Source organism: Periplaneta americana, chromosome 7 (genome assembly GCF_040183065.1).
Source record: "Periplaneta americana isolate PAMFEO1 chromosome 7, P.americana_PAMFEO1_priV1, whole genome shotgun sequence".
NCBI classification, from domain to species: Eukaryota; Metazoa; Arthropoda; class Insecta; order Blattodea; family Blattidae; genus Periplaneta; species Periplaneta americana.
In genome coordinates, this window is record NC_091123.1 from 65,188,255 (window position 1) to 65,211,938 (window position 23,684).

The 23,684-nt window shown below is 34.6% G+C and overlaps 1 long non-coding RNA gene across 1 annotated transcript in view; it reads right to left on the bottom strand.

Annotated features, from left to right (window-relative positions):
- The window catches only part of LOC138703167 (uncharacterized), a 37,246-nt gene continuing 13,562 nt past the window's right edge, over window positions 1–23,684 (bottom strand). Inside the window, exon 3 of the long non-coding RNA XR_011332987.1 lies at window positions 1–18,808. This is a non-coding gene — a long non-coding RNA (uncharacterized lncRNA). The remainder of the gene's footprint in view (window positions 18,809–23,684) is intronic.

Here is a 23,684-nt window from a genome sequence, read left to right on the forward strand (position 1 = left end):
TTGTATCCAATGCAGTTGTTTTATTAACAATAAGGAACATTGAAAATCTGTAAAATTATAATAGTTACGCCTAATAAAGTGCACTTCGTAACTCAGTCAATAGGTATACAATATTGTTCCAATAACACAGCAACATCTTCAGTTTATCAGTAGTGGACTGATATGATTACATGGTGGGAAAACTTTAATATACAAACAATATTAAAAACCCACCAGGACGAAAGATTTCATACAATAATAAAGCAAAGATCAGGTAACAATTCACAGCATAGCTGCACCTGAGTTGATGTCTTTTAAAACAAAACAATTCAACTCTTTCTTGTTCCTGTTATACCATTCAAACAAATCAGTTCTTATATTAAAAAAAAAAAAGCAGCACCAAAGATTTCATACAGCCAATGCTATGCAGAAGTAATACCACAGCCATAAATAAAATATTTCATACAATTTGAAAAAAAGAGAGAAAACTTTAGAATTCATCCTGCCATAATATAATACTTTTTTGCTACTATTGTTTATCACGAACTATAGAAAATGGTCTGACCATGAGATAAAGATGGATTGCAAATTAAGAGAGTAAGAGAAAACAAATAATGAAGCGGGAAAGAAACAAATACCAGTACTCAACTCAACTTTCTGGACACTGATTTCTTTTGTTAAGTGTTTGTATAGTCAATGAAAGTAATTAATTAAGTTTCGAAGAATTCCTTCTTAATTAGTAACACAGTATATAAGCCTACAGTACTCTCCAATATAATGCCACATTTACATAGTGTAAATAAAATATTATAATCTGAAATTTTCAGTTGAAATTATGTCTTCCTTGCAGTTATGCCATTTTAAGGGAAATTTTACCTTCAGCATTATAAATTATGAATAATAATTCAGTAACACTGCAGCATAAAATTTCTTGAATTATAAATTTGTAAAAATATATTTTCTGAAAGGTTTGCTAAATCGTATATTACAATTAAGACAATATTTACTTAATTCAACAGCAATTTCATTACTAATTTTTAGAATTATCACAGATACGAGATTATAAGTTGGGGGCAGGAAATGGTGAAGGTTTTAAAAGGAGGCAGTTATATGTTACGTTTAATTACCATCAATGGAAATTTTTCTTAGAAACTAAGGAAAATGTGAAACCTTCAAGCTGCACTACATCTGCTCCTTTCACTAAACTATAAGATGACTGGTATTCCTGTACTCTTTCTCCCAATAATACCCGGAATATAATACTACGATATTACATATAAAAATGATGAACTACAAAGAAAAGAGAATTGATAACTAAATATTGCCAGGATTATCCCCCCTCCTCATCAGAAATCTTAATACATACCCTGCACGGGGGCAATAAAAACAGAAAAAAGCTAACACTATGCCTTCGTAAACTAGGTATGTGAACTCCAAGGTTATATCTACAGGAAGCGTGAAAAACCGGGTAAGTCCACTTTTTGTGAAATATGAGTTATTAGCATGTATCGATTCCCAGTGCCGAGTTTTATAACGTGAAAAACCGGGGAAGTCTAATACCAATTAGTATAGATGCTACAGCATGGTGAAATAACGGGTAGAACAGAAATTGATGCAAAATTGTTGGTAAGTCGACTAAGCTCGTTATTCACCTGCTAAGTACGAACGAGCAAAAGCATGTAAGTCTAATTACATCACTATTCGTTTGTCAAGTCTTCATTTTGGTTGCCTGAAAAACCGGGTAAGTCGAATTACTTAGTTATTATAGACCTTACAGTTTCGTATCAAGAAAGGAGCAGTGCGGTAAGTTGATTTCTTCTCTTCTTCACGTCCGCATAATTTCTTCCGTGTCGAGTTACCAAACATTTTGCTTATCAGTTTTCAATAAGGAAAAGGGAATCAATAATAGAAACAATAAGAACAACCATATTCGGAAAGAGAACGTCAACAATATGGATCGGAATTAAGTTTCAGGCATTACTTTTGTCTTGTTTTAGTAGCAGACAGGCGCGAACCAAGATATTTCTGTACCCACAACAATCACAAGCCCGCCAAATCATAACTGCCTTGTGAATGAGCTGTGAGTTGAACATTTATCGTACAGTATGGTTTAATGTCACACAATAGCAAAGTGAACTGTGGTTCGACTTACACAATGTCACATCGGCACGTCTTCTTGTTAATCTAAGTTTAAAAAATACTCACAGTGATAACAGTTGTTTTGAAGATGCTAAGAGAAGGAAGATAACTTATCCTCAGGAAATTGCTGATCACAGTGGTAATGGTAAGTGATATTGTTTCTAACAATGTTGACAGCTTGACACAGTATTTATCTCATATGCTACTTTCTTGGTACTTTAATTCAGCGGTACCCAATCTGTGTCTCACGGACACCAGGAGTCCGTGATAGATTCAAAAGCGATTCCCAAGCCAAGATGTATTTTCAAAAGTATTTTAATTATTAAGCCTAACTTTAACTTTTTCTATTGCTTTTCTCAGCGTCTTGGAATATTTATTTGTTATGCACCACTCTGTTACAGAGTTCACCAAAAATGCTTCCGGCTATAAGTTAAGCATTTTAAAATGAACCGAATTCGAGTATGAATGTTAAGGTGTCCGTGACACTCAAAAAGTTGGAAACTCCGCTTTAATCGACTGTTGTTCAATATGCGGCTCATGGGCAACTTGTAAGCATAAAGACATTTAAAAGACAAAACATAACTTAAAATCCGAATAAAGCAAAAAATAGTTACAAATTATCAGGTGTATGTTCGACATTCATTCTATCATTGCTGTAAAAAACATTGAAATCATGAGCTGATATGAAAGTAAACATGTGGAGGACTGTGCGTTACAACTTTAGGACCCTTATTTTTAGGTACATTTCCACTGGCTCCTGCACAAAAATCATGCAGTGAAGATCAACTAAACATATTTGGACCAGATGTAAATGAGTGTACTAAGCTTGTAGATTTCGATTCCGATGATAGTGTAAAAGATCCAGACTACCACCCTGATGAAGACATAGCAAACAATCAATTTTACACCGCAATGGCTGAGAGTGAGGAGGAAGAAAATTCTGAAGACACGAATGTATTCAACAACGATCAGGACCAGCAGTCCGAAAATTCTGAGCCAAATGCTGCTGTTCAGAAGAAAAGGACTATGAAGGACAGAAAAATTAACAAGGAATTGAGGAATAAAGGAAAATCCTATGTTTCAGAAAAAGGGAAGGAAGTGAAAGCAAGGGAAATGCTTCCCCTTAAACCATGCCGAATGAAGTGTCTGGAAAAGTTTATGGAAGAAGATCGCCAAAAGTGTTTTGAGGAATATTGGGCTATTGGTAATCATGATAACAGGGTGAGATATATTTCCTCATAGATAACAATTAGTAAACCAAAGACTCATCGTGTGGTTGAAGACAATGCCAAGTTAAGGGAAATAGTTTGTAAATATGAAATTATAATTCAAGGCAATAATCAGGCCATCTGCAGGGAATGCTTTCGCAGGACATTTGGGGAAACAACCGGTTTCACTGAACGGGTAACTAGTAAGAAGAAGGAATCGTTTTCTGGAATTATTGCGCCTGATGGCAGAGGAAAGTTTGCTCCTGCAAACAAAACAAAAATGGAAGATTTACAGTCTGCAGAAAGTCATATTCTCTCCTTCCCTAGCTGTGAGAGTCATTATTGCCGAAATAGAAATTCTAAGCGGTTTTTGTCCCTCCGATCTTAATATATAAAAAATGTATGATTTGTACAAAGACTGTACTAAAAATCCTGTTTCACTGAAAATTTATTCTAGATGATTCCATGAACTTGATCTAGAATTCAAAAAACCTAAACAAGACACTTGTCACAAATGTGATGTACTGAAAATGAAGATCAACACTTTGCAGGAGAAACTAGGGACTCTGCAACACAAGAACGAGATACCCACTACAAGGCTGCGGAGGAGTCATATGAAGCCAAGAGACATGATAAGGAAGTGACTCAGAAAGATGACAGAAAAGCTGTGTTACCCTTTGATTTGCAGCAGTGCCTACCGACACCTTACCTTATAACATCAGTTTCCTTTTATAAAAGGCAATTATGGACATTCAATCTGACAGTCCATAATCTAGTCACCAACGAAGCTACATGTTTTATGTGGAATGAAACCACGTCTGGAAGAGGGGCTAATCAAATAGGTTCCTGTCTCTATCAGTTTATTTTGCAGTTGCCAGATCATGTAGAAGAGATCACATTTTATTCTGACTCTTGCGGGGGACAGAACAAAAACAGCAACTATGTTTTCTTTTGTTATTGACAAGAGGCCTAACAATCGTGAAATTCACCACAAGATTTTGGTGAGTGGGCATACTCATATGGAGTGCGATGCAGACCATGCAGCTATTGAGAGAGAAAATAAGAGGACAGGGATGAAAATAAACCATCCAAATGATTGGTATCAGCTCGTGAGGTCTTGCAAACGTAAGAAGCCATTCAAAGTATTTGTGATGGAGGGACAACATTTTCTAGACTTCAATTCCTTGACGAAAACAAGTGGGCCCTACCTAATGAAGAAAGTTGATACAGAAGGTAATAAATTTCTGTGGACCAGCACTCACTGGCTGAAATACACTCGAGAGACAGCGAAAATATTTTTCAAGAGTTCTCTCTCCGTGGAAGAATCTTTCCGAGAACTATCTATCCGTAGACGTGGCAAAAGTACATTACCCACATCACTGCCTATGATTCATGAGGGTCCTGTTTCTGTCAGTGCTGAAAAGAAGGACATCTTGGAACTTTTACCACTAATCGACAATGTCTTCCATGACTTCTACAAGAACTTGAAAGTTGACAACATATCCAATATTGACCCGGATTTGGAGGAACTGGATGCAGATGCGTAACATCTGTAATAACATGTGTAATAACAAAAGGTTTTGTAAATGTCTTATGAGACATTATTGTATTATGCCAAAGTTCTTATACTGTATTATTCAATATTTTGAAAAGTAGTGAAATAATAATGTTTATGTATATATGTAAATAATGATTTTTTTTTTAATTTGTACATAAATATGTAAGTCCCTGTAAGAATTTAACAATAGACGAGAAAAACCGGGTAAGTCACTTTAAGCCAAGAATCTTCAGTGATAGATAACTGTAAACATTTCCTTTTGAGAGCCCGTATGTGAATACATATTTATGCAGGATTTCAATTCCCCAAATTAATTACACGATTTAGGAGAGTCTTGTGAACTTTGTTTTCTTCCTCCTTTAAAATTTACTTTTGGAGACTTACCCGGTTTTTCACGCTTCCTGTAGATATATTACATACAACTTGTCACTCCAGGATTCATACAAAGGAGGTTGAAGATGTGGCATTATATTAGTGTAGTAACTGAATTTTGGGTGAATAATAGTACTGTATTAATAAATTACAGAAAGACAAATATATTTTATACTAAACAAAATAGTCTTGGAAGTTCGTAAATGTTACGAAACAATTATGTATTATTATTATTATTATTATTATTATTATTATTATTATTATTATTATTTACTGTAGTTTTGATTCTGTACTGAAATTTCACAAATAAGATATATAAAAACATCATAGGAAGTTTTCAATTTGATTCTGAGATTTTTGTTGGTGGTATCACAGTCTAGTATATACAGTCACGAACCTCAATACATAGGGAATATGCATCCATAGATAGTTGCTAACCACTAGGATCGCTACTATCGCCTCATCACATACAATGTGAAACAGTCCCAGCACAGTCTCTTGTTCCTAGTACACACATCAACTCAAGCTTCGTGACTGTATATACTAGACTGTGGTAGTATTATATGTATGTTAATTTAAGAAAAGTTTTAAATGTTGAATAAAAAAAAAAAAACATTAGTTCACTTCAGAAATACAGTCATTTGTTTTTTGCATAGATATTTGATTTTTTTTTCACTGTGTTGTTAATTTAAGATATGTGAATAAAAGTATCAGTATATTAATAAAAGAAAAAGTCTGTCATTAACTCCCGCTATAGATAGCAACTACAAGGGCCCAGATTTCAACATGTCTTGTTTGATTTCATATATGTATTATTATGAAGAATGCTAATTCATTTGAACATCTTTATCGTGGTAGCGTCGTTGCAAAAATGTGTAATAAATGTCAATCTTCCAGTAAATATAAAATATTCTTTGTTTCTCTATGATAAATTATCTAGCTTTAATTATTCAGGTAATCTTTTCGTACTTTGATTTTATTGTAATTGTAATTGTAAATTTAATACTAATTGTAATTTTATTGTTCATATTGTAGTTGGAATCTCCTGGTAGAGGGGCAGAGAAGGCCAGACAGCCTTATCTCTACCAGGTTAAATAAATAAATACTAAATAATACTAAATACTATTTTGGACATTAAGATTATTTCTTTTTAAATCTTACGCCATCTTCTTTATTGTTTAACGATATTCTCTGGATGCATTTGTATGAAGTGATTCGTAGTAACATACATACTACACCAATAATTCTTCAATATCTTACTTCAACATCACACAATATGAAAATTACTTCATACAAATGCATTATATTTCAAACCATATCCACAATTCAATAATTTCATTCATAGAGTTTAAAATCAGTTTAGCATCTTAACTATGATAAGTTGTTTCAATTTGTTTTCCGCAGCATACAGAATGCTACTGGAAGAGGTGGATGTTCGAAGGTTTAGCACAAGTGCTAAATTCGTGACTACTGCCCACACAGAGCTCTCTGACACTGCATGGGATGTGGTTGACAATTTTTATGTGGTTGTAAATAGAATTTCTGCATTTATACTATCTACTTGTTGAAAAATCACCTCACCATAAACTTCAGTACAATACATAGACTACAGAAAAGTATTCTCCCAATACAGTAGAACCCCGACTATTCGTCACCCTATTAACCGATTGGTGGATTATCTGTCTGTCTTTCTCTCGCCTTTTTTTTTTTTCTGAAGAAATATATAAAGTACTGCACATTGTATTAGCAAGTTATTTCTTCTAGAGAATGTTATTACAACCATTTTCCCTTACACAGTATGGTCTACTGTTAGAAGTGTCGTACTGTATAACTTCTGTATAAAATGTCTTCTACAGGTTCAAAAGAAATCTTGTTGTGCTAAGTATTGGGGGAAAAAATTGTGTAAATGATTGAGTGGTTAGGGGAAAGAGAAACTGTGGCTCATCTTGCAACAGAATACGAGTTTGGAGTGTATAAAGTATGTAAATGTACAACACCAGACCTTCACTTTCCACAGGCAGCCATTACAAGGAGTTTTCTTGCCCTTCAAAACCCGTCGTTGACAATGAGACTTAAATTAGTGCACTTGTGATCCACTACCTAACATGTCAAAGACAAGGCTATAGAGGAATTTACCAAAGTGTATTATTCACTTAAGGGGACACTCAACTTAAAAATTGCAGAAAAAGTGTCATAGAAATGAAAAATTAAATTTCTACACTAATTTACGTGACAGAACTAAATCAATACGCAGAATTCTTCCCCTATTCATTGAGAAGTCACAGTCAAATGCACAAAGCCAAAAAATTAAAAATGATAATTAAAAGTGATATTTCAATTAATTATTGATTAAAAATTGAAATATTTTTTATTTTGAAAAGTATTGGATCTAATGAGCTGAGATTTTGCATGTTACTTTCCATGTGTATATTAAACTTTTTCTCCAAATTTGAAAAAGATTGGTCAAATAGGAAAAAAATTCCAAAATATAGTTGAGTGTCCCCTTAATTTACGAAAGTATTTCATTGTACGGATTATCCGATTTTTTCGATTAACCGTTCAGCGCACCCCCTTATTACCACGGATAATAGAGGTTCTACTGTAAACTGTAATTTCATTCCAACCACCACTGATAGATAGTTCTTAAAATTCATGTGGCAACAATCCTCCACTTCCCCAGCAAGGTCATTAAACTGGTGTATTGACAGTATTCATATTGGGCCCTTATACTTACTATAATACTATATATAATTTTCTCCATTCACTTCATAATTTTTTGTAACTACAATAAATTACTAATTTGTGTAACAACAAATTTTTGTATCTTCACATATCATATTCACAATAATAAAGTGCTTGTAACAAATACATCTACCATTCTGTAAAAGAAGACACTCTTCCAAAAAGGTATAAACTGTGTGTTAGTCTAAAAGTTATAAACTACAAGCTACCCAAGTATTAGAGAGAGTCGTTACATCTATATCTAAACAAGTAAATGACAACAATTTCTACAAAAGTATATCACTAGTAAAAGTCAGAGCACACTATTTATTGTGGTATTAGAAGTTATTTTACATAAATTCTCTAAGTATATCAAATGGAAACTGGCTTCAGATCTAAAAGAAGTTAAAGCTGCTGTAACATAATCCTAACAAAATTTCTTCTATTTAATTCTGAAGTTATGAAATATATAAACATAATTTTTTGACTATCCTCTCATAATATGATGCACAGTCATCTAGGAAAGCTTCCTTTCTACGATACCTACATCACAATTAAATGTCATCTCTTCTTTGACCTATATTACAAACAACACCAACATTCATACAATACAATTATTATTATTATTGCATTTTTTGGTATTATAAAAAATGTTCGATGATAAAGACAAACTGTTATTATGGCAAGTATGTCATATAATTTATTTTTCTTCTTCTTCACTTCAGAGTTTATATGAAATTGCCTGTACAAATTCATAGCAAATCTTTATTCTTTCTTAGTTTTTCTATAACAGTAGATTCCTGATGTGCTAATGCAGACACTCTTAGTTCCTTCATTTTATCTACAAGATGTGTGCATTGTTACTGTACTGTATGCAAAAATTTCCTGTACGGTACATATTTTTAATAACTTTGTACAATTGTTTGTTCTCAGACAATTCATTGCTAAAAATTTATACTTTACCCCGGATTTTCTTTGGGAGTATTCATGTTTTGCTTCAACATAGAAGTACAGGCACAGCCATTGCTTTGTAGAATTTTATCCTTGCTTCCTTCTTTGGTTTATTTATGATCTTTTATAAATAGTTTCCATTTGCAATTTTGCCAGATTCACGTTATATCTTTCTCAATTTTCTTTTTACAACTTAAGACATTTAAAAATATAATAATACTTGTTCTAAACCATTACGCTCTATTTTCATTGTGCAGGCTTTCACTCTGCGGCTGTCTGTAGTCACATTCTTGGAGTTCAACAAATAAGGAGTGGAGTACTCAAAACTGTTTATTATTGAATAAATATTTACATATATGTCACACCTGATCATAAAAAATGCAGAAAATTATTGCCATTGTCTGGATGGGCGAACAGATGTCATTTCTCAGCTGACCTTGCCAGACTGAACATCTTACACAGTTACTGTTTCAAAATTAGGAACCATCTTCAACAATATTTATCTAGTAGATTGTTGTAAACATACAAAAATGGTTAATTTATTGTAATAATGTCAGCTCCTGTATACTATGGAGCAGAAGTTAGTCATGTTGTAGAGGAGGCACTCACCACCTAGCTTAATTTTGATATTTTCTTAAGGAGTTTTATTAAATATCGTATCTTTACCATTGCAGATTTTAAACAGAATAATACTCAGTATGAATTTTGTATTATTATAATTATTATAGGTGGTTCAAGACGAAGAGCATGGTCATAGGAAGAAAAATACAGAATATAAACTTGCGAATTTTAATGAGGCAGTAGAGCAAGTGGACAGCTTCAAATACTTGGTGTGTATTATAAGCAGTAACATGAGCTGCTGCCGGGAAGTCAAAAGGAGGGTAGCAACAGCCAAGGAAGCTTTTAACAGAAAAAGGAGCATCTTCTGCGGAGCTTTGGAAAAAGAAACGAAGAAGAGACTAGTGAAGTGCTTTGTATTTAGTGGGGCATTGTATGGAACAGAAACATGGACATTACAATGAAGTGAAGAGAAGTGAATAAAAGCATTTGAAATGTGGATATGGAGAAGAATGAAATGTGTGAAGTGGACAGACAGAATAAGAAATGAAGCTGTGTTGGAAAGAATGGGTGAAGAAAGAATGATGCTGAAACTGATCATGAAGAGGAAAAGGAATTGGTTGGGTTGCTGGTTGAGAAGAGTTCGGGGCAGAAGAAGATATCAGATGATAAACAACAGTAAGATATATGGGTCATATGAGGAAACAAAGAGGAAGGCAGAAAATAGGAAAGATTGGAGAAAGCTGCGTTTGCAGCGAAAGATCTGCCGTTGGGCAGAACACTAAATGAATGAATGAATAGGTCATTCGTTATCTCTTGAAAACCAAATAGATATATGCGCCACCATAACTCATAGTAAGAAGCTGGTGATGGAGATAAGTGATCTAGCTAGCTGTAAGTGGGAGCGTAGTACAAGTAGGTTCTACGAGGTAATGAACGGCCTATATCTTCACAAGGAAGCCATAAAGACATTTTGCTGCAGAACAAACAATATTGTGCCAGATTACTCTACTCAAACTTAACTTTCCTAACCAATAATGTCTACTGTATGCTCATTTTTCCCTATACAGTCTAAATATCTCATACACTGTCTTCCCAGTAGTTTTTATTTTTGTAACTTTCATAATTTTCCTTTCTGATGCAGCTCTCATCATAAGATCTATCCTTCATTTTAAATTGTCTTGCTTTTACTTTTGTAATTACAGCTGAATGCTTATATACAAATTGTATAATATAATTTTTTTCACATAGTCAAGTTTAAGTAACACAAACTGCTCTTTATTAGTTGCAGGAAGAACATGAATTACTTTCATTCATGCTTAGTACTTGCCCTCTGTTACTGTCATTTCTCTACTTCATGGCTGTACAAGCAGTAAAAAACAATAAACCCGAACTTCATAAACTCATTAGGCCCATGTACATTTTGAAGTCAAATTTGTAATACTATGTATTATTGTTTATGAACTTATTTAAACCTTATATTTATGTATGTATACTTCTGAGTAGCAGTAGTATTTCTATCTATTTAATAACCCTTTCAGTTATGTCTAAACTTAATGATAAATGGCCAATAAATTTTTCCTGGACTGAAAAATGTATGCAGAATTGTGTCATCTGAACCAAAGGCAACAGTGAAATTAGGAAAGATCACAACTGAAAATTTTAAATTGGAGAAAGGAACCAGGCAAGGAGATGGGCTGGCCCCTCTCTTGTTTAATATAGCCCTACACATTGCAATAATAAAATCAGAAGTGCAAATTAATGGAACCATTTTTAATAAGACACAACAGATTTTAGGCTATGCGGATGATGTGGTCATCACCGGAAGAAGGATACAAGATGTTGAAGAAGCCTTGATAGCGTTGGATTATGAAACTCAAAAGTTGGGATTTAAAATAAATACAAAGAAATCTAAATTTATGTCAATCACTAAAAGACAAAATGATCAAGTGAAGGAAGTTAAAATGGGAACATACAAGTTTGAAAAAGTAAAAGAACTTACATATCTCGGATCAATATTGCCAGCAAATAATGACCTAAGGAACGACATACAAAGAAGAATAATTCTGGCTAACAGGGCATATTATTCACTTTTACCAATTGTTAAAAATAAAATAATATCTAGAGAAATCAAAATAAAGATTTACAAAACCCCAATAAGACCCATTATAACATATGGTACAGAAACATGGGTCCTAAATAAAAATACATGCAAACAACTAGCAGTATTTGAGAGGAAAATCTTAAGAAGGATTTTCGGAGCAATTGAAACAGTGGATGGATGGAGAACCAGATATAATAATGAGATAAATGAACTGTATAAGGAATCGGATTTGGCGACGCACATAAGATGTCAAAGATTGAGATGGTTGGGACACGTTAGAAGGATGGAAACTACAAGAAAAGTGAAGATTGTCTTCAATAACAACCCAGATGGAACCAGATTAAGAGGAAGACCGAGAACAAGATGGTGGAACTGTGTACGAGTGGATGTGAATAGATTAGGAATAAGGAATTGGCGATGGATAGAGAAGGATGGAAGAGAGCCATAGAGTAGGTTAAGGCCCATTTGGGCTGTAATATCAAATAAGAAGAAGAAGAAATTTTTCCTGGAGCCCTCTTTAAAAACAGATCTTTTACATGCCACAAATGTACGACATGGCAGCCACAGATTTACTTTCTTCCTGGAGGAATTATTTTTGATCATACTCAGTACCTGTCTTCCATTACTGTTTTGATTAATGCTTTGCTGTAAACAAGTCTGTGAGCTTCATAAACTCATCATGCACATCATGAAATGTAACACTTTGTATTATTGTTTATGCAGTTATTTAATGTTAAAAGTATACGTTTTAGTAGTCGTATTTTTATTTAATGACCCTTTCATCTACAGAGCTTATTCAGTGTCAAATTCGACATGGATAAGAAATGACTGGCATATTTTGCATAGTGCCTTCTATCAGAGTCTGTTTCATGTGCCATATATCTATGACACTGGATCCACAGTTTTACTTTCCTCTTGGTGAAAGCCTTGTTAAGGACTTTATAACTCTTTAAAATCCATCATATTCAGCTTGGCTTGAATGCTCAAATCTTGGCTCCAATGACTAGAATGGTAATCACTGAAAATTATACTTCTGAGTGACATAAACCTTTCACTAAGGCTTACTTCATGTACTGCCATATACTGTTATCATTACTTGTTAGAGATTCTAGTACAATTGAGAATGGTTAAAATACAAATAATGAACTTTGCACACAGCTCTAACGAGAATATAAGCCAGCCATTTTCACATTGGAATACGTATTAAATCATTCCACAAACTGCAGCTTGGCTGTTCACACAAACAGAACACTAATGCCTTCAGTTTAGAAATTTAATGTTTCAAATAAAAATCTTTTACTGTATTTTATCCTACAATAAATAGCTCATTTTCAATTTACAGACTTTTCAATACTTGTACAGTAAAACCTTGTTAAGGGTTAGGTATAGCTTAAAGCAGAAAAATTTTGGAAATATTCAACAATTTTTTGCTCCATTACTGTAACTTATATAATAATTAAAATTAGTAGGTGTAAAACAGTGTCCTTCTGTTACATGAAAAAATATTTTTACAATTTAAAAAGTTATTTATATGCTATATTTTTTTCAAAATTCAAAATGGTGACAGTTCACTGTGCAGTGATGAAGCTTTTCCCTCATAACTCATACACTTTTCAACATTTTTATGTTCTCTCTATTTTATTTTATTGCTGAAACTCATGTTTACAATATCATGCTCGTTCAACTACATTCCTTAATAAATAATATTTTTTTTATTTTGTGTATATTTGACCATTTTTTTAAAATGAATTTTTTTTTTATCAGCAAATCTATCCAAGATAGAAAAGTTATTTTGCAGCATTTAATAGCTATGACATGCATAAATACACACAAAAAATTTCATCACAGAATGTTGGGTAGTTTTTGAGTTATCAGGGAAAAGGTTCTTGAAATAGTAATATGCGTTACAAGAGCGGTATGTTGAAGTTTTCATGTTCGAGGAGAAGTTTGAAAAAGCGAAACGTAGTGTGCGAAGATCGTTTATTACATACCTGAAAGAGGAATTTCTAATTACTTGCAATGAAATCCCCATCTTGGTTTCTGTTCAATGACGGCAAATTTGCAAAACAAAAATATCTATCTTCAACATTGTTGCTTTAAAATGTTTTCTGTGTTTACTATACTCCTGCAGGCCGTGATATACGTCTGTCTTTTTTTTCCCCCAGTCTATGGAATCTTGTTGATTTTTTCACGGCTTCCTTAATGTTACTTGCATCACGAATGCAGTAACTTTAGTGGAGTTGTAGAGTTTAGTTAATTTTTGCAAATATTTACAAACAATAATTAACAGTGCAATTTAGGTGAAATTGCAGTGGTAAGTTTCCAATTTATAATTATTACTATACTGAACGTCTCTAAAAATAATATGTTAAAAGCCTAAAGCAGTAAAATCAATATGTCACTTAAGCGGTAAGAAGAGGGAAATTGTTATGTGTGTTATGTTGGGAATACTGAATGTGGAATTTTAGACTTTCCGCGGATTGGTTTTGTGCGGAAACCAAGCAAATATGCACGATCTCGCACAAATGTAATTTACGGAAAATGAGCGTTAAACATTTTTCTATAGACTATAATTTCTTGAAACCAAAAATCACGTCCTTATATTTAAAAACAAGATCGCTACCGGTATGAGAAATTTAATCTCCAAACTCTTGCTCATCAGCTGATATGAGAAATATTGCCTCCAAAAAGATATTAACATTTATTGGAGTGGGAGTGATGTTGTCCATTATCAGGAGGGACTAAGGTTGCAGCATCCTGCCTGTTAAATTATAACTCAAAAACTATTGCAGATATTGATATATTTTTTTTCAGTAAACTGTACTGTAATAATTTGTGCATTAAACAAAAAATATTTTGAAAAATCGATCTTTTTTTAAGTTTTAAGGTGTACCTAACCCTTTAAATATGCTTCCGCTTATAACACTATCTTGCCCGTTATACTCTTTCTATATGGTCCCTGGACATTTACTGGTAATACATAATCCTGCATAATTTTACCCTCTTGTAACACTTCCAAATCCTGCTTTTAGCATTTTTTTCGGATCGGAAATGAGTAAAAATTCCATATAAATCGCGAAACTTGTAATGTTTTAAAAGCATGGTGAAAAAAAATATGTTGCTATGACTATACTAAGGGGGTCACTGCACCACGAGCACAAGAGAGAAATTTCACTGTCTACCTAGAAAACCTTCCGAAGGGCATTGTCGGACGTTGCACTTACCAGTACTTTCCTTGGTATAAAAGATTTTAATGCTCAAAAGTCTCCCTATCAATATATTTCGTCAATTCTGTAAAATTTAGTCATTCTTTGAATTCTTTGGAGTGTGCAGTAAGTTTGCAGTGCAAAATGGCATAACAATCTGTGAAATGAATGCCCCTTTCATAATGGATGTTAAGGATTGCGCTCTTGTACAGGAGAAGTTGAGGGAAGTCAAAATGTGTTAGTTGAAAAAGGTCTAGTGACCTCAGAAATCTGCAGTGTTGACGACATGGTTGTGGATCATGCTGCCACCACCCCTAAGATGAAGACAGTAATGAGGAAATTAAATTTGCAGAGGAAAGTATTCCCACACCAAACTAAGCCCTCGGAGCAGTAATGTTCTTCAAAAATATATTAGTGGTGTATCAAGTGAAGTTATCTGTAGTTCCTTGAACCTCATAGAAAATGTTATCATTCATAATAGTAGACTAATGCAAACACACGACAAACAACAATCAAAGATTTTATCCATATATAATGAGCTCTTACTTGCATTTTGCACTGGAACTAATGCACAATAAAATGTTTCCTATGAAGTGATATCTAAATTGTTTGTTTATAGTACTTATTACTCTTGAGGCCATAGTTCCTTGACGAGCACATTAATGAGGTTATACTGTACTTCAAACAGAAAAAAACATATCTGATAGCTAAGAGTCATAATTAATCTTTAAAATAAAAAATGTAGAAATAAAATAAATTGTACATCACTACGTAATTCATTCAATCTGAACAGTCATTACACCAGTTGCATTTCATAATACTACATATGCATAGCATGCATGAATCTATAATTATAATATCTAGACAAAGTACATACGAGTTTCGTAACATTCCACATCTTTTAATTTTCTACTCCAATGTTCTCTAGTCATCTATAAAACTTCTAGCATATTGCTTTTAATTTATTTTTTATCAACCTCTTCATTCTATGTCTTCCAGAGTCTTTGTTTAGCTACTTTTTCTTCGTAGTGTCCAGACTGAATTTTCCTTTGGTAATTAGTTCTCATCCATTCTTTGCATGTGGCCGAACTATAAGCTGTTTAGTTTGATAAATTATAATAATTCTTCATTTTTCCACTTTTAATATTCCTATAACTCATCTCCAGACTCTGTGGCTGATATATTTTACTTCATCAACAATTCTTTATTACAGGGTTTATAAAGTCGAGTGCCTCCAACACATATCAGCTGTTTCTTTGCCTGTTGGTAGCCCTTTGTCTGCCATAACAGGACTGCTATTCAATGCTGTGACTAAACTACATGACTGAGAATGTAATTAAATGTTATTACAGTGTTCAATCTCACCTTACATTCCAACAAATGTTCGATATGATGTCTATCTGCTCGTAGGCAAGTGTCAATAAATTGTTCAATACTAGATCCATTTCTTCTTGTGTAATGTTATGAAGAACATTATGAATGTCATGCAATCAGAGCTCTGTGATGAAGTGTTTCCAAACTCCAATAATGATTGTTTTGAGAATTAACATAACCCATCATATACAGACTGAAGAAACCAATTACAAAAATGAATTGTAGCATTGTTATCAGGATTATTCAATCTCTGAACCACTGAAATCTTATAGTCACAATTTCCTTGAAGTTGTTGCTGTATGTGCGGATTCACGTCAAACTGCATATTATGCTTCTAGACAATATCGAGAGATTTCCTGAACTCCTTTCTAACGCTGTCTCAATTTCGCCCAATTTCTCGTCTGTTAAAACTGTCTTTCTCCTATTTGTATTCTTGTCAAACACCGAACTTATAATAAAATATCGCTATAATTGACTTGCTTGGGACGTTTGCACAAGACAATTTTATCACAAATTTAAATCTACACTGTTGATTTGATCAATACTCAGTAAACGTATTCATTAATAACGTAATTAACATGCACTATACCACACTGTACTTTTGTTTTAAAATATAACTCGACTGAATTAAAACAAATGATTGCCTGAGTATCAAGAATCATATCATAAGAACAGTACCAGTCTAATTGCCTAAGTACCGGGAACTGTGTGTGAAGTTTCCTACACGAAATTTTCAGGAGAATAGGGGAACTCGATATTGAAACTCTGTAGTTTATGTTAATACTAATCATTATTCATAACCTACAATACTGGTTCTTTCTTTATTTACTTTACTTTATTTATCTATATTTCGGATTCATAATATATTATAGGTCATTCGTTGTCTCGTGAAACCAAATGCACGCATGCACCATAGCTGATAGTAAAAACCTTATGGTGGGAGTAAGTGCGCTAGCTAGCTACAAGTGGAAGCGTAGTCCACTTTTTTGTTCCCCTCACGCACAGATAGGTTTCACGAGATAAGGAACGGCCTATAATTGCAAAGAACAAAGCTATTCTCAATCGAATACTTCCTTAGTTACCTCATCTAATATTCCACTTTGTGTGTTTCTTCAAGTTAACTTCTGGGCTTAATTCTCTAATGACTTGCACAATATAAGATATAGTATACGCTAAACTATCATTGTCTGAATTAATACTAATTGGTAATCCACAAAACATGAACAAAGAAATTTATTATCATTAACGAGAATACCAAAGCTTTTGCATTTTTTTTAAGATAGGCCTATTTAAAGCTCGCTATAAATAGATATTAAATAAGGTGATATACAATAATTTTAATGAAGCCTCTTTGTGATTCCAAAATCATTTGAACTTCTCTTTCAAACTGTAAGCTTTACTCAGATTTTTTCACAAAGGTTCTTCAATACTTTAACGAGGTCAATACTCTCTCAAATAAGTCCCCAAATTTTAGCAGCACATCATCACATGCTTTGTTCAAGTCCACATACAGTATTTTTGGTGTAGTTTTTTTCTCTATTACTTGGGTGAAGCAGAATAAGCAGTCAGATATCTTAATAATCAAGCCTGCTGGTTTTTCTGCTTCTATATATTGGTATTTACCCTCAAATGTGTTTAACACTTTTCCATTTATAATGCAGATTATGTTATAACAAAATAAAATTGCGGTAACATGGACAGTACAATGAGTTAATTTAGTTGTGTGTATGTATATATATAATATATAATGAGGTAAATGGCCGCCACACAATCTGTTACACAATTACTTTTAATTGACAATAATGAAAGCCGCATTTAACTTATAAATAAATAATAAAATAAAGAAAGAAACGAGATGACGATTTATGCACAGTCAATTACTGGTATGTCGATCAGTCCCTGCAATAAATTATTGTTATCGTAACTGAGATATAACAATTACATCTCACATAAATCAATCAAAGCTGTATGTAAAAAAAAAAGAAACTGAATATTAAAAAAATTTCCGGTAACGTTAAATAGAATACAATTAAAACATTTTAAAGTAAACCAAATAACGAATATGTGCATATTATAATACTAGTTCTAATCTACGAAAAGAAATAATTATTACACCCATTGGAATTGTCATTGCTAACTCATTAGTTCATTACATCTCTTATCTGTCTTCTATAACTAGCCTAAGGCAATCAAATTTAACTAGACCATACGGGGAACAAAACGACTTCTTTATCAATATTCTTTTCATTTAAATTATCTTCCTAGATTTCAACTCTGCAAACATGTCCTTCTCGATTTTTAATTACATATCACTCTAACAACACTTTTCTCTTGCTGTGTGTGATCTATTTAGCAATGATTTAGCAGTCTAAATTCTCTCATTTAATTAATATCAGCCGTCCAATTAATTATTATTGAAGCCTCTTACCCCATGCCAAGGTCTACCACGACCTGTAAGCAATCATTTATGCGTTAATATCAGTTCCCTGTTGAATCTCGTCTTAATCTCCTTTACTGCACAATTTGGGCCACTAACTAGTTTCATATGACTTGAGCTAGTTTAGGAAACAAACGAAGTCGTTTTGGTTGAGCATCAGATGGCGGCACTTTTACGACATAGTGGGCAGCCTTGTGTTTCCTGAAAAGAAAACAAATGAATGTACTTTTGTCATCTGTATACACAACTGTTTCTAGGTGAAAATGTCCATTCCAAAAGGAAAAGGGGGGAAGGAGGTCCAGAGGAAAAGATGTGCAAGTGCAAAAATGTCCAAGGACAAACATGTCCAGTCCAGAAAATGTCCACTGCTGAATGTCCAAGAACAAAAATTCTAACATTTTTCAATGCACTGTATTGCAATCAGTGCCAGCAACCTAGGCAGTTGCGGAAAATTCCAGGGGGGTGGCATTTTATCTTTCTCTTTCTCTTCCCTTTTTCTTTTTCATTTTACAATGGAATTTGTTTTTAAAACACTTGTTGGTAAATCTTTTCTGAAGTTTGTTCTTGAACACCTTGTGAAAGTCGGATATTGTTTTGGTATAGCATTGTTCGCTGTCACATGTCATGGCGAGAGTAAAAGGAAAGTGTGTAGCTGAATAATTATATTGTAATGCCAGTATTACGCTATTATACTATGAAACTGCTTAAATTTAACTGCTTGTATAAAGAAGAATGCATTATTGAAATTCAAATTGGATGTGCGTTTATTATTTTTCGCTATGAATAGTAACCACAACTCTCAGTTACATTTGCAATATAATATATCCTCACTTTCCAGCATGTACACTATATCAATCAATCTATCAATCAATCAATCAATCAATCAATCAATCAATCAATCAATCTTCTTAATGTATCCAGCTGTTTGCTGATAACATAAAGTCCACTATAGTCTACTGTAGTCTATTCAGTTGTTGTTTTTCACGAGAAATGAGGGATATTTTGATCGGTGTTCATTATAGATGCCTGTTGCTACTAACCAGAGTTGGGGTGTAGTCAATATATAGGCTACTGCAGGACAGGAACCGGGGAATATGAAGGTGATGCTGATAGTGGCATACGACGTATGTGTTATCATTATACGGCATGCAGTTCCTCCCCTTCACATTCCCCGGTTCCTGACGCAGCTTCTTGGATCGGGGAGATGATGAGTGGCGCCATTCATTTGATTGGTGCTTTAGATTCTGGCTCATAAAAGCGTGCCCATGTTTCGTCAAATGCGATGATCCTGTCCAGGAACGTGCGACCTTCCCGTCCGTAACATGCCAAATGATCACCGCTGAGGGCGTATCTGTGCCATTTTTGAACGTCTGTAAGTGGTGCAGTACCCACTGGGATGAAATTTTTGGTAACCAAGGGCATTGTGCAACACATTCAACATGGTAGTGTGGGTTGTTCCTACCTCGTTAGCCAATTCCCTGGAAGTCCACCTCCTGTCCACATGCAGCAAAGATTGAATCAATTCAATGACTCGGTTTTCGACACTATGTCGACCTCCACCTGGTTCCTGATGCACACTATCACATCCTGTACAAAAAGCTGCAAACCCCAATGCCTCATTCCCGCACGCTTCACATAGTCCAGTGTGACATTCCCTGGCGTTTTTTCCATGGGCCACTTCGATCTTTATCCAGGTACATTGTTCTAACTTGGAAAACGTCCCATTTCAGGCTGTGTGATTTGACAACCTGCATTCAACACATGCCACTCCTACCACTGCAGCACCTACACTAGTGCCACCACCCGAGTTGTATAGCTCCACCCACCCTCTACAGCAGCTCGAACAAAACTCCCTGCGTGGGGATAAAACAGTGTTGCCACTTATTTCTTTCCAGCCCTCGTATTACTAATCAAAGGAGAATAGAAAATATATTAGCGAGGTACAATGAGTATAAAAACGACGTTAAATGCTATTTGCATGCTATATCATACAACTTAAAATTTCGTATACAGACAGAAGCATAGGACGAAGAGGTTGAGTAAAATTATGAAAAATATATTGGACCCCACCATGACTTTTAGGACACGACGTATGATAGAGCAACTAATATTGTATACATCGAATATATCATACTGAATTCTCTAAATAATATTTTGTGTGGCGGCTGAGTAGCTCAGTTGGTAGAGCAGGTGGCTACAGACTGAAAGGTACGGGGTTCGATCCCAGGTGGTGACAGGATTTTTTCTCGTTGCCAAACTTTCAGAACGGCCCCGAGGTTCACTCAGCCTCCTATAAAATTGAGTACCGGGTCTTTCCCGGGGGTAAAAGGCGGTCAGAGCATGGTGCCGACCACACCACATCATTTTAGTGCCGAGGTCACGGAAAGCATGGGGCTCTACCTCCATGCACCCCCCAAGTGCCTTCATGGCATGTTATGGGGATACCTTTACCTTTTACCTTTTAATATTTTGTGTACTCATTGACTTGGAACATCAGCTTCATCAAAATCCGAGTTGCACGGGGAAAACATGCAATCAGCATAAAACAGAAACTTCACACTTAAGAAAACTAAAATGTTGGCCTACTAGGACATTCGCACACACACAGCGCACGCGCGCACGCACGCACACGCACGCACACGCACACGCGCGCGCGCGCACACACACACACACACACACACAAACAACAAAGCAATCACTGCTGTATAGATCAGCCATACTGAAATTCTCCAAATAATATTTTGTGAATACATTGACTTGGAACATCAGCTATATTAAAATCCCAAGTTGCAACGGGGGGGGGGGGGGGGCAACTGTAATTCATTACTTTAGTGCATTACAAGAAGCCTGCAGAGAAGTCAAACCAGGGGAATATTGAAGTCTTTCATAAAGGAAGTTTATTGTAAGACAACAGATACTGGACGTGTGTGGAACTTTCTAAGGAGGAAGTTGGTGTTGCACAGAGTCTGTTCATACACTTTTAGTGAAGAAGCTGAAAATGCGGAAAGTCTTGAGCCCACTGGATTCCACAGTGTCTAATGTAACTGCAATACACATGTGGCAGCGTCTGGAGATAGGAAGAGTGTATCTGAAGCAATATGAACGTGAAAATGAGACACCTTTTTTCATCGCATTATTATAGGTCTAATGGATGAGTAGAAGTCCAGTGAAATTCGCGAGATTTAATAATGCGAAATGTTCTCATTTTGCTAATTTGGCGTACCATTTCTTTATACTTCATGTTGAATCTTTCGTACACTACTTTTAATACTTGAATATAAATAATTGATTAAATGGCGATCTTACTCGTGTTAATTATGTAAGCAAAACTATTTCACACACAACAACAAATACTACACCCAAACAGAAGGATTGCCAATGGGATCACCCATATCTAGCATACTAGCAGAGATATTTTTACATAACATAGAACAAACATACATACTCAACAATGAACACAACAAATATGCAGACAACATAATATACTGGCACAGATACGTAGACGATATACTCATACTATACAAAGGAAACAAACGACAAATACACAAACTACACCAAAATATAAACAAAATACACCCAAAACTCCAATACACACTGGAACTTGAAAACAATAACTCCATAAATTTCCTAGACATCACCATAACAAAAGCTGACAACAAACACATCTTCAAAACCACCACCACACACATACACAACACATCTAATCACCGCACACAACACAAACATGCTGCATTCAGGACAATGGTACACAGATTACTCAACATACCCATGAGCCAGCAACACTACAATGAAGAAGTGAACACAATCAAATACATAGCACAAGAAAATGGTTACAACCCAAACATAATAGACAACATCATAAGGAAGACAAAACAAAAACTCAACAAACACAAAAACACAACACAAACACAAGAAATACATCACACTAACATACGAAAACAAAAACACACACAAGATCGCATCCTCATTCAGAAAACAGAAACACAACATAGCATACAGAACAGAAAACACACTACAAAGACATCTCAACACACAAACAAATAAATACAACCACACAGGCGTATACAAACTCACATGCAATAGTTGCGACAGTTTCTACATTGGACAGACAGGCAGATCTTTCCAAACTTGATACAAAGAACACATTAATGCAATAACCAGAGGGCACAATACATCTACATATGCCGAACACATAACCAATTCTAACCACACATACAATAACATAAATACAGACATGGAAATCCTACACATACAACCCAAAAACCAAAAACTCAACACACTAGAACAATATGAAATATACAGATACACTAAAACACACCCTAATCAAATTCTCAAAACACAGATCAATTTCAGAACACACACACTATTTGACACAACTCTTCACCACACGAACGCATCTACACAACAGGCAGCGAAGATGAGATGGCGCCGAGACACAGAATACTCTGAGGATGGTGTCAAGTATCACCGAAACAGCTGTAAGCCGCACATGCTTACATAATTAACACGAGTAAGATCGCCATTTAATCAATTCTTTATACTTCTTCCTATAATCCCAAAAAACGCCCTTCTGTATTGCGAAATACAGTAAAAGGCCGAAATAGCGGAATCTGATTTACTGCAAATTCGTATTTAACATGGTGAAAGTATGTTCCCCAATAAAAAAAAAAAAAACAAAATGTTCAATACATTTAGTGGAAATCAATCTTAAAAAAAAATCAATGTAAAAGATAATACTGCATAGAGCATTTCTGCAGTATAACGTGCAGCACCAGCACATAAACAATACGCAGAGAACATATGCAGTTGCTGATCCAGAGCTGCGTTCGGGCTTGGGTTGGATCCCACTTTGGTCTTTGGTTTCTTCCGAGGTTTTCCACAGCCGTAGGACTGAAGCCGGATGGTGTATGGCGAGTCCTTGGCATCAACCCCTTTGATTAGATTACCCCCCCTTTGATTTGATTACCTGGTTGGGTTTTTCCGAGGTTTTCCCCAAATCAAAAGGCAAATGCCGAGTAATATTTTGGCGAATCCTTGGATCTCACCTCATCTCACTACATCTCGCCAAAATATTGTA